At 44.9% G+C, this 16,104-nt stretch overlaps 1 protein-coding gene and 1 pseudogene across 1 annotated transcript in view; both read right to left on the bottom strand.

Annotated features, from left to right (window-relative positions):
* Positions 1-16,104, bottom strand: part of LOC136640361 (zinc finger protein 585A-like) — a 474,925-nt gene that overhangs the window by 193,345 nt on the left and 265,476 nt on the right. The gene's annotated exons all lie outside the window — the stretch shown is intronic.
* Positions 1-16,104, bottom strand: part of LOC136640516 (zinc finger protein 208-like) — a 163,825-nt pseudogene that overhangs the window by 20,527 nt on the left and 127,194 nt on the right.

The following is a 16,104-nucleotide window of genomic DNA, read 5'->3' on the forward strand; positions in this document are numbered from 1 at the left end:
TTACCTATTTAAAAATAATATGCTGAAATGACATCAGAACAGAAACAAATTTTGGATCAAAAAATTTCCATGCAAGAATTAACAGAAGCAATTAAGAGACAGAAAAATCAGAAATCTCCTGGACCAGACGCAATTCCAGCTGAATGCTATAAAATATTTGAAGAGAATATACAATTACCATTCAAGAATTTGGTTAATGATATTTGGGAAACTGGAAATATACCGGACTCATAGAAAGAAGCTTTAATTACGCTAATACACAATCAAGACACAGAAAAGAAAGAAATTAGAAATTATAGACCGATCTCTCTTTTAAATATGGATTATAAGATCTTTGCATCAATATTAGCCAGAAGATTAAAGAGAGTTCTGCTACAAATAATACATCAAGATCAAACGGGCTTCTTACCAAAACGATACCTAAAAAATAAAGTGAGAATTATTATTAATATAATAGAATATTTTGAGGCACACCCACAGAAGAAATTAGGATTAATCTTTGTAGACGCACATAAAACATTTGACAGAGTAAATGGGAATTTTGTGATACAACAAATGTATCAGATGAATTTTGGACCAAAGTTTATAAAGCAATAGAGAAGATATACACAAAACAGACAGCGAGAGTAAAGATAAATGGTGATATAACAAGAAAGATAGAAATCCAAAAGGGAACAAGACAAGGATGTCTTTTATCTCCATTATTATTTATTTTAACTTTGGAAGTATTGAACAACATAGTAAGAAGTGATGAAAGAATTGTTGGAGTGAAGGTCCAAAAAGAAGTATTCAAAATTCAGGCATATGCAGATGATCTCACTTTCGTTCTTGAGGATCCAAAGCAGTCCTTCAAATATTTGATAGATAACTTGACGGAATATGGAGAAATGGCAGGACTGAAGATAAATTATGACAAAATGAAACTATTAGTGAAAAATGTTAAAAAACAAGAGAAACAGCAAATACAAGAATTTGGTATTAATATTATAAATAAAGTTAAATATCTGGGTATTATCTTAACAGATAAACCCAGTGCATTGATGGAAAACAACTATTTAAGGTTAATGATGGAGATTAAGAATGACTTAAACAGATGGAATAGATTGAACTTAACCCTGTTGGGGAGAATAGCAACAATAAAAACAAACGTGTTACTGAAATTACTATTTTTATTTCAGACAATCCCAGTGATATTAAAGAAATCATTTTTCCAAGAATTGAACAAAGTTATGGACAACTTTATTTGGCAAGGAAAAAAATCAAGAGTGAAGATGAAACTATTGCAAAATGCTAAAGAGCGAGCTGGCCTTGGAATACCTAATTGGGAAATTTATTATTATGCAGCAGCAATGAACTGGATAAAAGACTGGGCAAAATTGGAAAAATCTAGAGAGCTGAAACTAGAATTACATGATCTGCAGATTGGTCCCCATGCCTTTATGATCTATGATAAAGCTAAATACCACAGTTACTTTAAACAACATTTGATAAGAAGAGCACTGTTATTTGCTTGGGAACAAATAAGATATAAAGTTTATGGGAAAATCCCGAGATGGGTCAAACCATTAGAAATAAATACAAAGCCAATGTGGATATGGGAATCACAAAATAAGAGATATGACGATTTATTAGATGATAAAGCAGATCTTTATTCAAAAGAAGAGTTATTGGAGAAGGGGATTAAATTGGATTGGCTGACAGAATTACAAGTCAAAACAAGATGGATGGAAGATAAAAAATAAGGAATTTATCCAGTGGAGACAGAATTTGATAAAATATTCTTATCAAATGAGGAACACTATATTAAGAAGATGTACCAATATTTGTTAAACATGAAAGCCGCCTTGAGTCCCTTCGAGGAGAAAGGCGGGGTAAAAATAAAGTTATTATTATTAAATGGAAGATGAGTCGGTAAAAGAGGTGATGATCCTGTGGGCAAAGAATATTGGACATAGTAGTCGTTGGCAACCTTCACTCTCGAGAGACTATGGTATCGCGCTCTGAGTGGTGGTTCTGGAACAGCATCTAGTGTGGCTGAAAAGGCCAATTCGGGAGTGACAATCCCTTCCACACCAGGAGCAAGTGCAATCTGTCCCTGGTCTGTCTCCCTGGCTATGGGCCTTCCTTCTTTGCCTCTTTGCCTCAGTCTGTTGGCCAAGTGTCTCTTCAAACTGGGAAAGGCCATGCTGCACAGCCTGCCTCCAAGCAGGCCGCTCAGAGGCCAGGGTTTCCCACCTGTTAAGGTCCACTCCTAAGGTCGCCAGATCCCTCTTGCAGATGTCCTTGTATCGCAGCTGTGGACTACCTGTAGGGCACTTTCCTTGCACGAGTTCTCCATAGAGGAGATCCTTTGGGATCCGGCCATCATCCATTCTCACAACATGATCGAGCCAATGCAGGCGTCTCTGTTTCAGCAGTGCATACATGCTAGGGATTTCAGCTCGTTCCAGGACTGTGTTGTTTGGAACTTTGTCCTGCCAGGTGATGCCGAGGATGCATTGGAGGCAGCGCATGTGGAAAGTTTTCAGTTTCCTCTCCTCTTGTGAGCGAAGAGTCCATGACTCGCTGCAGTACAGAAGAGTACTCAGGACGCAAGCTCTGTAGATTGGCTGAATTGGATCTTGGTATGTTCCGTCAGCTTCTTGTTGGACCAGACTCTATTTGTGAGTCTGGAAAACATGGTAGCTGCTTTACCGATGCGTTTGTTTAGCTCGGTATCAAGAGAAAGAGTGTCGGAGATCGTTGAGCCAAGGTACACAAAGTCATGGACAACCTCCAGTTCATGCGCAGAGATTGTAATGCAGGGAGGTGAGTCCACATCCTGAACCATGACCTGTGTTTTCTTCAGGCTGATCGTCAGTCCAAAATCTTGGTAGGCCTTGCTAAAACGATTCATGAGCTGCTGGAGATCTTTGGCAGAGTGAGTAGTGACAGCTGCATCGTCGGCAAAGAGCAAGTTACGCAGACATTTCAGCTGGACTTTGGACTTTGCTCTCAGTCTGGAGAGGTTGAAGAGCTTTCCGCCTGATCTGGTCCGGAGATAGATGCCTTCTGTTGCAGTTCCAAAGGCCTGCTTCAGCAGGACAGCAAAGAAAATCCCAAACAAGGTCGGCGCAAGAACACAGCCCTGCTTCACTCTGCTTCGAATGTCAAAGGGGTCTGATGTGGAGCCATCGAAGACAACAGTGCCCTTCATGTTCTTGTGGAAAGATCTGATGATGCTGAGGAGCCTGGGTGGACATCCGATCTTGGGGAGAATCTTGAAGAGGCCGTCCCTGCAGACCAGGTCGAAAGCCTTCGTGAGATCTATGAAGGCTATAAAGAGTGGCTGTCGTTGTTTCCTGCATTTCTCCTGCAGCTGTCTAAGGGAGAATACCATATCGGTGGTGGACCTGTTGGCTCGGAATCCGCACTGCGATTCTGGATAGACGCTCTCTGCAAGTACCTGGAGCCTCTTTAGTGCAACTCGGGCAAACAGCTTTCCTACAACGCTAAGGAGAGAGATGCCGCGGTACTTGTTGCAGTCACCCCTGTCGCCTTGGAAATAATATTTTGGACATAATATAACAATGAACAATTGGGAACAGATGTGGAAAAGAAATATGAAGATAATCAAAGCAACAACGATGAAAGAGAATATCTATAAAATCTTTTATAGATGGTACCTATCTCCAGACAGGCTGGCAAAAATGTATCCTGGTGCATGCCATAAATGCTGGAAATATAAGGAGGTGAAAGGAACTTTTTACCACATGTGGTGGCTCTGCTCTAAGCAAAAGAATTCTGGAGAAAAATACATATGAATATTTAAATCATTTTTAAATGTGTTATACCCTTTGAACCAGAGATATTCTTATTGAATATTTATCCTAAAAGCTGTAATAATGACAGAAGACACATTCTGTTATATACAATAATCGCAGCAAGATAAATCTATACTCAGATGTGGAAGAGCTCAGAAATTCCTATTACAGATATGTGGATTAAGAAATTATATGAAATTATTGAAATGGATGTCTTAACGGAAAGATTGAAGGATGGTAAGATAGAAATAATACAGCAATTATGGAATCCGTTTTATAGATGGATAGACAAACGATTATGAGTCATTTAAGTAAAATCAAAATAGACGAAAGTAAATATATTAATGTACATGAAATTATAGACTAGATTAGACTGAAATTTTTGTTATATTGGTATTGACATTATAGAAAGGAGGAAAGTAGTAACTGATGGGTTTTTTTGATGTCATTTAAAATGCTAATAACTACAGTTTGGTGAATTCCTAATGTTTTCTCCCTTTGTACTTCCTTTAACCCATACACATCTCGTTCCTGTACCCATACCTTTACTCAAAAAAAGATAAAAAAATAGCTAACAAAGTGAAAAATTTTTAGGTGGTAAAGTTTGGAAACCAGTGCTCTATGGTGAAAGCTCTCCCCTCACTCTTAATTTCTATGGCTTTACCCGTGTGTGGGTTCTTTCATTCAATATCAGGTTCTCCAACTGAAGTACTATTGCCACTTGGTGAATTTCTAGGGTTTTTATCTGTGTGGGTTCTTTGATGCACAGCCAGGTGTGATCTCTGACTGAAGCTCTTTCCACACTCCAAGCATTTATAGGGTTTCTCCCCTGTGTGGATTCTTTGATGCACAGTCAGGTGTGACTTCAGACTGAAGCTCTTTCCACACTCAATGCATTTATAGGGTTTCTCCCCTGTGTGGATACTTTGATGCACAGTCAGTTTTCCTTTCTCAGTGAAGCTCTTTCCACACTCGAAGCATTTATAGGGTTTCTCCCCTGTGTGGACTCTTTGATGCACAGTCAGGTGTGACTTCCGACTGAAACTCTTTCCACATTCAAAGCATTTATAGGGTTTCTCCCCTGTGTGGATACTTTGATGCACAGTCAGTTTTCCATTCTCAGTGAAGCTCTTTCCACACTCGAAGCATTTATAGGGTTTCTCCCTTGTGTGGATTCTTTGATGAACAGTCAGGTTTCGGTTCCGACTGAAGCTCTTTCCACACTCCAAGCATTTATAGGGTTTCTCCCCTGTGTGGATTCTTTGATGCTCAGTCAGGCTTATGTTCTCCCTGAAGCTCTTTCCACACACCAAGCATTTATAAGGTTTCTCCCCTGCATGGATTCTTTGATGCAAAATCAGGCTTTTGTTCTGACTGAAGCTCTTTCCACACTCAAAGCATTTATAGGGTTTCTCCCCTGTGTGGATTCTTTGATGCACAGTCAGGTTTTGGTTCCAACTGAAGCTCTTCCCACACACCAAGCATTTATAGGGTTTCTCCCCTGTGTGAATTCTTTGATGCATAGTCAGGTTTTCGTTCCGACTGAAGCTCTTCCCACACAACAAGCATTTATAGGATTTCTCCCCTGTGTGGGTTCTTTGATGCACAGTCAGTTTTCGATTCTTAGTGAAGCTGTTTCCATACACCAAGCATTTATAAGGTTTCTCACCTGTGTGAGTTCTTTGATGCAAAATCAGGTTTCTGTTCCAACTGAAGCGCTTTCCACACTCCAAGCATTTATATGGCTTTTCTCCTGTGTGGGTTCTTTGATGATAAGTCAGGTTTGTTTTCTGACTGAAGCTCTTTCCACAAACCAAGCATTTATAGGGTTTCTCTCCCATATGGATTTTTTTATGCAGAGCGAGGTGTGATCTCTGACTGAAGCTCTTTCCACACTCCAAACATTTATAGGGTTTCTCTCCTGTGTGGGTTCTTTGATGCTCAGTCAGGCTTATGTTCCGTCTGAAGCTCTTTCCACACTCTAAGCATTTATAGGGTTTCTCCCCTGTGTGGATTCTTTGATGCTCAGTCAGGCTTATGTTCCGTCTGAAGCTCTTTCCACACACCAAGCAATTATAAGGTTTCTCCCCTGCATGGATTCTTTGATGCAAAGTCAGGCTTATGTTCTGACTGAAGCTCTTTCCACACTCCAAGCATTTATAGGGTTTCTCTCCTGCGTGGATTCTTTGATGCAGAGCCAGGTGTGATCTCTGACTGAAGCTCTTTCCACATTCCAAGCATTTATAGGGTTTCTCCCCTGTGTGGGTTCTTTGATGCACAGTCAGGCTTTGGTTCCACCTGAAGCTCTTTCCACACACCAAGCATTTATAGAGTTTCTCTCCAGTGTGGATTCTTTGATGCAGAGCCAGGTGTGATCTCTGACTGAAGCTTTTTCCACACTCCAAGCATTTATAGGGTTTCTCCCCTGTGTGGGTTCTTAGATGCACAGTCAGGGTTGAGCTGTGACTGAGACTCTTTCCACATTCCAAGCATTTATACTTCTTCACCCCTGTGTAGTTGCTTTGATGCCTTCTCAATTTTGATTTACTCCTGAAAGTTTTTGCTCCTTGAGAGCCTTGTTCCTCACTCTCTCCACTTTCTTTTTCTGGTTCTACCAGGGTGACATTTCCACCCTGAAAATCTTCCCATTGATTTCTCCATTTCCCTGTCTGTCTTTGCTCCTTCTTCTCTGTTCTGCCTTGGTCTCTAAAAGTCACTTCTTGGACATCATGCATGATAGTTTTTGATGACACCCAGTGTGGCTGCCCCTGATCCTCATTATCTTTTCTGCTACTTCCTGGAATAAAAGAAAATATTTTCAGCATATGAATAGAGAAATGGCTTGTCTAAGTACTTGTCCTCAGAGGCATTCTGTGTATATATCCAGCCACTATTTGCAATTGGTTCTGCTGGTGGAATTCAGGGTTTTGGTGGCAAGCAAAGCAGAATCTTGCCAGCCTCTGCCCAGTCCTTGGTTAGATCAGTATTTCTGTGTACTGTTTCACTGATAAGATTTAGTGCACAATCCTAACCGCTTATGTCACTGCTTTCCAGCACTGGCACAGCGGTGCCAATGGGAGATGTGCTGCATCCTGCAGTTGGGTGGCACTCACAGAGGCCTCCTCAAAGTAAGGGAATGTTTGGTCCCTTACCTCGCAGCTGCATTGCCCTTATGTCAGTGCTGGAAAGGACTGACATAAGGGGTTAGGATTGCACCCTTAATTATTCTAGTGCACTGGTTCCCAAGTTATGGGCCATAATATGATTTGTGCTAAATTATGAAACTGACAAGCTGATAGCTGACAAGGATAATGTACTGAGCCCTACAGAAACGGAGCAGCATGTACATGTTTACTCATGAGTATGCAAACCTACTTGAACATTGAAGAGCAGGCTGAGGGGGGAGCAATAATATTGAAATGGTCTCAGTTCTATGAACACAGTCCACAACATGCTCTTGAGAAGGAAGTCCCCCCCCCCAAGCTGAAAAGCAAAAGGTTTAGAGCCCTATGGAAAGTGAAACTGAGTGAAGCATGCTCATTTAGTGTGGATAGGTGGATGTACCTCAGCTCTTATTGAAGGTCAGGCAAAGGGGAATGCAAGGCCCTGAGTACGGTCCTGATCCAATAAACGTGGAGTTCAACAAACGCTCCAGAATGTGGACCCTCTCCTCACCATATTAAAAAGGAGAAAAACAGAGGCCTGAATGGCTGGTAAAGTGAAACTGTTTCTGAAGGCTCAGAAAGCTGGGACACAATAGAGTGTCAGTTTCAATGTGGGTCCCAGTGGGAAAAGTTTAAGAACCACTGGACTGGTCAGTAGTTTATGTATTTTGCAAATGCCATGAATTTAAGATAAAGGGACCTTTTCCCAGAAAGGCAGGACAGGAATGGTGGCCTCCTGGAACAAAGTGCCAAGTAAGACAGGGCAAGTTAAGCATCTGTACAAGGAGAGGGGGGAAGAGAAGGGAAGTGTACTCTTTGTTTTCTAACCTTAAATCAGTTTTCAAATTTAGCTTTACCTAAAGTTAGCACTTCGTCTCACCTGAGGGAGGACTTCTAAGGTCCAGTAATTTGGGGCACAGGAGCTGGGTGAGCACAATAAAGGTCATACATAAGTGCTTGCTTAATTAAAAGCAGTAAGGCAGACTTTAGACAGTGAGCTGATTCTGAAGTGAGTTACATCCTAAGTCTACAGAGGCCTACTCTAAGGAGCAGCAGAGTTTACTGGAGAGTAAGAGCTCAAAGCAGAGGCACTTCAAAAGTAAAAAAAACAGATGAGGAGAAAGAGGAAAGGAAGCTTTTGTACTTTATTTAAATTTACCTTATTCTTAACCCAATTTAGAACTTAAACTAAGTTAGAACATAATTGAAAGGTTCAGTAAATTGGGACACAGGAGCTAAGTGAGGGCCATCAATCAATCAAAGCAGGGAGGCATAATTTGGACAGGGGGCTAAAGCTCAAGCCTAAGCAGGTCCACTCTGAGTTGACCAGAGTTTACCTGAGAGTAGGAGCCCAAACTAAACAGAGGAAGAGAGTAAAAGAAGGAGAAATCACTCTTACGGTGCAATCCTAATGGCACCTGGGCTGATGCAAGTCCCTTGCACTGTCCCGGGAGGGTGGCAAACCTGTTGCAAAGCATATTTGCACTTCTGTGGAAGTCAGCTAGGCCAGTGCAGGAATGCCTCTGCAGTGATGGAGGAAGATAAGTTTGCGCTGGCATTTCCAGGCCGGCGCAGGAGTCTGGGGGGCATGAGAAAGGCAGGTGGGCAGGCAGGAGAAGATGGGGCCAGGATCCGGCAGTTCTTCCAGAACCCACTGCAACCTTATGATTTATGCATTACAAATATTCATAGGCCATCTTTTTATAAGAACCTCCAAAGCAGCTCATAGAAATCAAAACACAATACAAATTTTAAACAGCATCTATTAAGAGGAAAAAGCAGTTGCAAAAACACTTTAAAAATAGAAAAGAAGAGCCCTGCTGGACACAACCACAGGTCTGCAGAGCCCAGCCTCCTGCTTCCAGCGTTGGCCAGACAAGAGGGCTCAGGGGAACCAAGGCAGATCGTCTTGGCCAGCAGTCCTCTCCTGTTGTTGCTTCTGAGCAACTGGGATTCAAAGGAAATCCTGAACCTAGAGGTTCCACACAGCTGTTGTGACTAGTAGTAATGGATACAACCTGTTCCCAAGGATCTCTCCCACTGCTTTTAAAGCTATCTGCTTTGTGCCACCATCACATCATGTGGCCCTGAATTCTGTGAGTCAAAGCTAATACTTTTGGCAGTTGTGGTGACAGAGAAGGCAGAATGTCCACCCAGGCGCACTGGAGAAGGGCTGCCTTGAATGACGCCCACCTTCCATCTCAACAAGATCACAGATTAGGCAGATTAGCCTGGTCTCCAACCCCAGCAGGATGAGTTGCTAGGAATCCAGCCAGTGCTAGAGTGGGCAGTGCCACTGTAGCTGGGGTAGGCCAGGAAAGGTTTTGAATGCGTTGCCACAGAAGGGGGGGAATGTGAAACAGCACAGCAGGGAGAAAGTTTCAATCTTGTCCAGTTCTGGTTGACGCATCTCAAAAAGAATATAGTGGAAATGGAGAAGGTGCAGAAGAGAGCAACAAAATGACCCGGACTGGGGCACCTTCCTTATGAGGAAAGGCTGCAGCGTTTGGGTGTCTTCAGTCTAGAAAAGAGGCACCAGAGGGGGGACATGATTGAGACGTACAAAATTATGCAGGGAATGGAAAGAGTGGACAGAGAGCGGCTCTTTTCCCTCTCACACTACATCACAACCAGGGAACATCCACTAATATTGAGTGTCAGGAGAGTGAGGGCAGACAAAAGAAAAGCATTTTTTACCCAGTGGATAATTAGTTTGTGGAACTCCTTGCTACATGATATGGTGATGGCATCTGGACTAGATGCCGTTAAAAGGGGATTGGGCAAATTTCTGGAGGAAAAGTTCAATCATAGGCTGCAAGCCATGATGGGTATGTGCAACCTCCTGATTGCAGAAGTAGGCTACCTCAGAATGCCAGATGCAGGGGAGGGCACCAGGATGCAAGTCTCTTGCTGTACTGTGTCACTGTGAGGTACAGGAAGCTGGACTAGATGGGCCTATGTCCTGATGCCGCAGGGCTCTCCTGAAGTTCTTATGTTAAAACGATGGCGTAAAAGTTAAGTGGAAATGTTTCATGAAAGGGATAGCTGCATTATTATCTTGGGTTTGAATCGCTTACCCCGACAAAAGCCAGAGGCCTCTTCATCCAGTCCCTGAGCTTCGGGCACCCACGGATCTTCCCCTCGTTCCAGCTGGGCAACGAGGTCAGGCTTGGCAGCTGGAAATCGCCCTTGGGAAGGAGAAGAGAACAATAGGTTCAGCTGAAGGTCCTTGAACCCTCAGAGCTCTCCCTGTGAAGGCAGAGAAGAAACCAAAGGAATGAAATCATTCCTTAACAGCAGGGCTCGGCAAGCTTCTTCTGGACCACGGCCAAAGGCCACGTCTGGGAGTGGAGAGTGAGCTGCGTTCATCCCTATATCTGATAAATGAAGGGAAGAATAATAAAACCCAACTAACTATGAATGTTTGTTTTACTTAAGTAATAAATACTCCAAATTTTATTATTACAAAGCATACCTTCTAATTTGAATTAGAACCACAATTTAAATTATGGATGGTAAGTGAAGGAGAATGCCTGGCAGTTTAGCTATGCGTTACGTCACAAGTAGGAAAGACAAGAAAGACACACAACTGTGCGGCAGACAAAACCCAGCCATTTCCAAGTAATCCAAATGGAGGGTGTGCACCCCTGGTCCAGCTTCTCCGCGTCCCTCTTAAAACACGGGGCAAGAACAGGTCACAGCATTAACAGTGACCAGCCCTTAAACCTCCTCTCTGGAAAATGATTTCCTCTTCTTCCTCTCTCCCCCCCATGACCACAGTCATGCACACAGTCCAGCTACACTCTTTTTCCTTCAGGAGAGAAACCCCACTGGACACAGTGGGACTTACTTCTGAATAGACATGCACTGAATCGTGCTCCAGTTCAGTTGATGAATGCAGTTTAGTTCAGCTCAGGAAGCTGATCCATCTGGCTTTGCTCTGTGAGTGCTGCACCCCCCAAGAGGTGGGCACTTGACCCTGATTCTGCCTCGTGTTTCACACTTTGTGGGCACTTTGCAAGCCAAGCTGATTCTACCTGCTTGATGCTGCTGCTCCAGGCTGCTGGGCTCACCTCCCTCTGCTCCTTCTCAGGGCCTTTTGGAGTCTTGCCTTGTTGCATGAGAGCTGATGCTGGGGAGTCCCAGTTAAGTTTGATCTCAGTGTTGCAGAGTCTCATTACTCATGAGTAGCACACTCCGTTAAGCATAGCAAGCTGTATGCTACTCATACTGTGTTCTGAGCAAACCTCAGAATCACAGGGCCTTAACCACAGAGAGAAGAATGCTGGAGTTCTCAGGTGGAGGTGCTCTCCCCCCCCCCATGAGCTTGGCAGCAGAAGTGCCATCAGTGCCCCAGTTATGTGCTGAATGGCTTTGCCCTACGCTTAGCAGAAAGCTTTAACTCTGTGAACATGATATTGACTCTGCCCTGCCTCGTAGCTGCCATATATCGAGGAAGAAAAGGGGAGAGGGAGGCACAGCATGGTCTTTGGGGCTGGGGCCTTCCACTGGGTTTGGGGCCTCACAGGGCTGGGCGATGTTGGTTGGCAGACCAGATACAGCTCATGGTTCGTAGGGTGCCACTTCCTGTTTTAGAGGCAGCAAAAAGGTCTTCCTGAAAAGGAAAAGGGCTAGAAAAAGCCATTGGCCACATGATGGAAGAAGCCCCCTTACCCACAGAGGCCACATTCCGGTAATTCTCCAGCATGACTTCCCTGTACAAGGCTCTTTGGTCTGGGCCCAGCAGAGCTGCCTCTTTCTCAGTGAAATGCACGGCCACATCCTCAAAAATCACCGGACCCTGCAAGAACAAAACACCCTCAGACAGTGTCCAGGACCCCAGACCTTCCTCCGCATCTCCGGCACAGGCAGGAAAGGAGTGGCTCCCAAGCCAGACAAAACATCCACACTTTCCTTCCTCACCCGAAGAAGCCTGCAAGTATTTTCAGGTATCAAGTATAATCTTCTCCTATTCATGTATCCAGATAGTTTTTTCAGCAGTTTAGACTCCGCAGATGTCCATGTAAAAACATGGGGAAAGCTGAACAAGGAAGCTCGGCATTTGCTATTGTCATTGGCATGTTGGGTGCCCTTCTGCTTACGTGGCTGCTGTCAGGAGCGAAGATTTCGGATGATCTGCTGGGAGAGGACAGTTCTTATCAATATCCTGTCCAGGCTTTCAAGGAGGGAGGCCTTATTCTTCAGTGATGGGCAGCCCAGTTGTAACCTGCACCGCACAATCAGGGCCTGCGCAGTAGCCAGTGCAGGTTAGGGGTGTTTTTCCTCTTACCACAAGTAACATCCCAGCCAGACCTATAGGGTTACTCAAATCTCCACCAGCTGATAGGGAGATCTGAAATGGTTAAGTTCTCTTTTTTAAATTGAGAAAAATAACTGAAATTGGAGCCAAGAGAATTAATGTTGTTCTCTCAAAAACAGGATAGGAGGATCATTATGTCACAATGATCTAAAGAAACAATGATTGACAGAACATGTAGATCATAACTTTCCCAAAGGGAAAATCCCAGAATTTTGTATAACTAAAGTTGTGGGCCAGGGACATTCCAGGATGCAGAGCAGGAGGTGTGTAGCTTCCTGTTAAGGCTATGGACCTGCTGAAGACAATACCGCTTAGACCAGTAGACCAGAATGGTTCTCACACATTTAGCACCGGGACCCACTTTTTAGAAAGATAAGCTGTCAGACCCACCAGAAATGATGTCATGAAGTGACATCAGCAAGCAGAGAAAATTTTTAACAATCCTAGGCTGCAACCCTACCCACAATTACCCAGGAGTAAGTTCCATATACTATCACTGTTTAAAAAATATACATAGTAGCTTCTTAAAATTACAGTTCTGTCACATTTTCCCAAATGCAGTCACATCCCAGGGAAGCATCAAGTCTAAAATACTAAAAATAAAATATTGAAATGAATGGGGACCCACCTGAAATTGGCACTCGACCCACCTAGAGGGTCCTGACCCACAGCTTGAGAAATTACCATAGTCTTTCTAGAACTCCTTTTTTTCAACTTTCTTCCTTCTTTAACTGGTTTCTGCCCAAACCACAAGTGTACCCGTTTGATCCTTGTTGCATAGATGCAACGTTGGCTGTAAATGACTTAATCTTAATTTTTTCCATTGAGATACTTGAGAAATCAACATTTTAAATGTTCACAGTTGCTTCACCGTCTGTATTGTCTGTAAGCGGCAACAGACTTTTACACGTGTCGCAACTGTCCTGCTCTGGCTCCCCACCACAAAACTACAAACGTACTCCTCAAACTTCATACCTGAGCTGGATCTGCGGTACCCATTAGGAAGTCCGAGAGAGGAAGAGCTGATCCACACTGAATCTGGGTTGCCAGTCTGCAGTCTGTGGGAGCAGAAAGAACAAGGCATGTCAGGGCTGGGTCTTCTCAGCAACACGTCCTGTCCCAAAGCCTGGAAGGCAGCAGACTGAGACATTCTGGAGTGAAAGTCTCAAGGGGAGGTCTGGATTTTGGCTCCTCTCTTCCCCAACCTCTGAAGAAATTCTAGCATCAGGTGTTGTGTTGGAAAATGTGTGATAGAACCAGAGGTGGCCCATAAATGGCTTTCTTGTGCACTATTAAACACCCCTAATTCCACCTGCAACCGCCTTTGTGGTTGTGATAATTGGCGCAGCCATTTCTAGCAAGTTTCCCCAGAGAGAATCTGTGCTCAGGACAGGGGATCGTCCTCTCCCTCCCTCCTCCAGCATAGGGAGGTCCACAGGCGATCCATTCCCCCCTCCCCAGTGCAACATGCCAGGTACTCTGAATGCACCCAAGGGAAGAGCCACCCCTCCCCACTGCACTATTGCAGGGTGTCGCACAGACCACCCACCTCTGCAGTCACAGACTCTCCTCCAGTGCAGAGTGCAAAGGGAAGATCCTGCCTGTGCTTGGGGGCAGCAAAGCAACCAGGTCCTTCTCCCCTGCCAGCCTTCGACAAGACCTCCTCCAATCAAGCAAGAGAAGTGGTACATGAGTCCCAGGAATGCTTGAGCACTGCCCTCCCCCTGGATCCAGAGCATGCTGGGAGGTGTAGTTCTTTGTTGCTTTTGCCAAAGATGCTCACACTACCTTTGCTGCAGCCTTTGGGTGGGAAGGAGGCTTCTGGGTTCCTCCCACAGCTGCTGGCCTGCATGTGGCACCTCTAGCCAGTTGTGGCAGAGACCCAGGAGCTCATGCATGATGGTGTTCACACATGGCCCAGATGGGCTTAGGCAACAATGTAGTATAACTCCTTTCCCTACCCACAAAACACAATTCACAATTGTTTGCTCCCCTGCTTCACCGTATGTGTCTCTGGATACAGTGGGACACAGATCTGAGAGCATGTACTGTTAGCAGGGAGGTGCGGTGGGTAGGGAGGCAGGTGAGGCAGAGCCTCCCCACCAGAGTCCTTTGAAAATCACTGGCACCGTGTGAGGTACCCAAGCACCCGCAAACCACGCGCAGAGCAGGGAGGGCAGAGGAACAGGCAGGCAGAGCGCGTGGCTTGTGCATTCCTGGGTGCCTCACCTGGTGGTAGCACTTTTCAAAGGACTTTGGGGGGAAGGCTTTATCTCACCAGCCTCCCTGCCCACCCCACCCCACATCCCTGGCTGTTGGGCAATAGCCATAGTTCTTTCATTTATTTATTGTTGTTTATTCTGTTGTTCAGACAAGCAATCTTCTGGCATCTTAGACTGGCACTTTGGGGGCTGCAGCAGGACCCTTTGCCACCTTCGCCAAGACCTTCTTCAATCAAGCAAGAGAGGTGAACCACGAGACCCACGGAACTCCTGGCCACTCTGCCCTCCCCCTGGTCCATAGGATGCTGGGAGGTCCAGTTTTTCTTTGCTTTTGCAAAAGATGCTCCCGTTAGCTATTGTGCAGCCTTTGGGGAGGGTGGAGTCTTCTGGGTGTACCTGATGCACTGCCACCCCTGGACCCAGTGCAAAGAAGTATAAGCTGTGGGCAATGGACTGGCATCGCTCCCTTCCCAGAGAGAGAGAGAGTAGACAAAGCATACATTTACAACTCTTCCTTTCCCAGTGCATCGGGACCCAACAGGTGGGTTGCAAGCCAATTTCAGGTGGGTCCCCATTCATTTCAATATTTATTTTTAATCTGTTTGACTTGAGGCTCCCATGGCATGTGACTGCACTAAGGTAAGTGTTACACATCTGTACTTTTTACAGGCTACTTTGTATATGCTTTTAACAATGACAGTAAATGGGGTTTACTCTTGGGTAAGTGTGGGTAGGATTGCAGTTTAGGATTGTTGAAAATTTCCCTTCTTGATGATGTAACTTCCAGTTGATGTAACTTTCCAGTCATGACATCACTTCCAGTGGGTCCCAGTGCTAAAAGATTGAGAACCACTGCTTTACATTCCACACTGTAATTACATTACATTGTGCTTTGCAATGTACATTACATTGTGCTTTACAAACCACCGGGTAGATGGGACTGGTCAGCCTGGGAAGGCAGCTCATCTGAGAGAAGGAAAACTCTGATCCCAAACCTCCACTGCCTTGTGGCTACATCCAGTTATGGAAAAGGCTTCAGGAGTCAACCTCGAGGCAAAATCCAGAGCCGGAGTCCCGGCAGTTCATGGCTGAACACAGTCACGTTCTGGCAACTCCTGCGACGCCGCTGGAACCAACCATATTGGCTTCTGCCTTTCCATTGGACCATTTCAGCGACGTGGAGAGGGGGGATTTGCTGCATGGGAAACAGCTTATCCTCCATACCTACTTTACCCAGGCTTACAAGACCTCCTTCAATCAAGCAAGAGAGGTGGAACATGAGTCCCAGGAATGCTTGAGCACTGCCCTCCCCCTGGATCCAGAGTATGCTGGGAGGTGTAGTTCTTTGTTGCATTTGCCAAAGATGCTCACACTACCTTTGCTGCAGCCTTTGGGGAGGGAGGAGGTTTCTGGGTGCACCTGTTGCACTGCCACCCATGGACCCTGGACTGGGCAATTTAGCATAGCCATTGACCTTTAGCAGGTGATAAGAGCCCCATTAGGCTAATCCAGGCAACCCATTCAGGGGGCTGCAGAGTGGATTAAACCCATCAACAGCCTTCTGTCTTCCTGAGCTTTTGTAATCTCACCTGGGA

This window comes from Tiliqua scincoides, chromosome 2, assembly GCF_035046505.1.
Source record: "Tiliqua scincoides isolate rTilSci1 chromosome 2, rTilSci1.hap2, whole genome shotgun sequence".
Taxonomy (NCBI): Eukaryota; Metazoa; Chordata; class Lepidosauria; order Squamata; family Scincidae; genus Tiliqua; species Tiliqua scincoides.